This window comes from Nicotiana tabacum, chromosome 11, assembly GCF_000715075.1.
Source record: "Nicotiana tabacum cultivar K326 chromosome 11, ASM71507v2, whole genome shotgun sequence".
NCBI lineage: Eukaryota > Viridiplantae > Streptophyta > Magnoliopsida > Solanales > Solanaceae > Nicotiana > Nicotiana tabacum.
Genome location: NC_134090.1, coordinates 13295171 through 13296706, shown reverse-complemented (window position 1 = coordinate 13296706; position 1536 = coordinate 13295171).

The following is a 1536-nucleotide window of genomic DNA, read 5'->3' as shown; positions in this document are numbered from 1 at the left end:
AGTTTTAGAATAGGTCATTTAATTAAAGGACGCTAGAATCTGTCTGTACGTCACAACTTATACTAGATTAGTGAACTTTAAAAAAAAAATCATATTCAAAATATACTACTATTTCGAATTTGGATGGGTAGAGCACACAAAATGAAATGTTATTTCATGCATTTTTGATTGAAAAAAAAAAAAAAAAACTTAAGTCATCAAAATTATACACAACATACACATTTATGTTTGGCTCGTATATTTATAACTCCTATATTTTTTGAGTACAAAATTATACCGTCATGAAACAATTAATGGTCATTAGTAACTACTCCCTCCGGTCCACAATAAGTGACCAGTTTGCCTTGGGCACACCCATTAAGAAAATACTAAATTCTAAACAAAAATAGTTAGTGTGACTAAACTACCCTTAATTAAATGTTGCAGCTTAATTTAATGTGAGGAGTAAAAGACTTTTTAGGAATACATACATAAGGGTAATTTTGAAAAAACAAATTGAATTTTTTCTTGATTATATAAATGGACACTTATTTTGGACCAAAATAAAAAGGTAAATTGATCACTTATTGTGGACTAGAGGGAGTAACAATACTAGTACCACTTAAAGTCTATACACGAAATTTAAAAAATAAAATTGATTGTTTTTGTTTAATCATCTACTATAAGAGATTATTGGCTTAACTAATCCGAAGTAGCGCCGCGTAAGGCTTATTTCCTTCATTATAAGCTTAGAATCCAAACACTAATTAGGAACAGACAAATTAATCCATTATGTCACATAGTAAAAAAAAAAAAAAATCAATTGTCACACCACCTATGCTAAGACAAATTAAAGGTTTCACATTCCTTGCATTTGATATCATCTTTAGTAAAGTTTTTTTTGGGATGCAAAATAGCGAATCTTGTGACAATTTTTATTTATTTCAAGAAAATCAAGTTTATTATTGTCTAAAAGTAAATAATTAATTTCTGAATGCCACTTTATGGAAAAACAATCGCGTGAGTAACCAGGCGCTCTGCCAATTACATTACAAATAATGCATGATCTGGTATGATGCATCTCTTTAATTGGTATTCTTTAGTTTAGTAATTAGTTATAAGTAATACGATATCCGATATTTATTATAATCCTCAACCGGATACCCTTACTTTAGTTTTAATTAAAACGATAATAACTTACTTAACTCATATATAAATTTAGAACAACTTGTCATTATATATTATTTGGAAGTCATTCATGCAAATGACCAAGAACCAAACAAATAAATATAATTTTCCAATATTTCTTTTGAACCTTTTAATATGTTTAATTTAATTTTTCTTCTTTTATTTCATGGTCACGTGCACTGCACACGGAAGCAAGCCCTAGTAGCGTCAGTCTTTTCGTTTTCCCTTGTAACAACTAACAACGGTCCATATTCTTATAAACATTGACACAAATACCCTTGTCTTTATCATAATTCCGGCTATACAACGAGAGACTCACATGTCATTAAGCATATTATCAAGGCTTAATAAGGGATAAAAAACAAATTT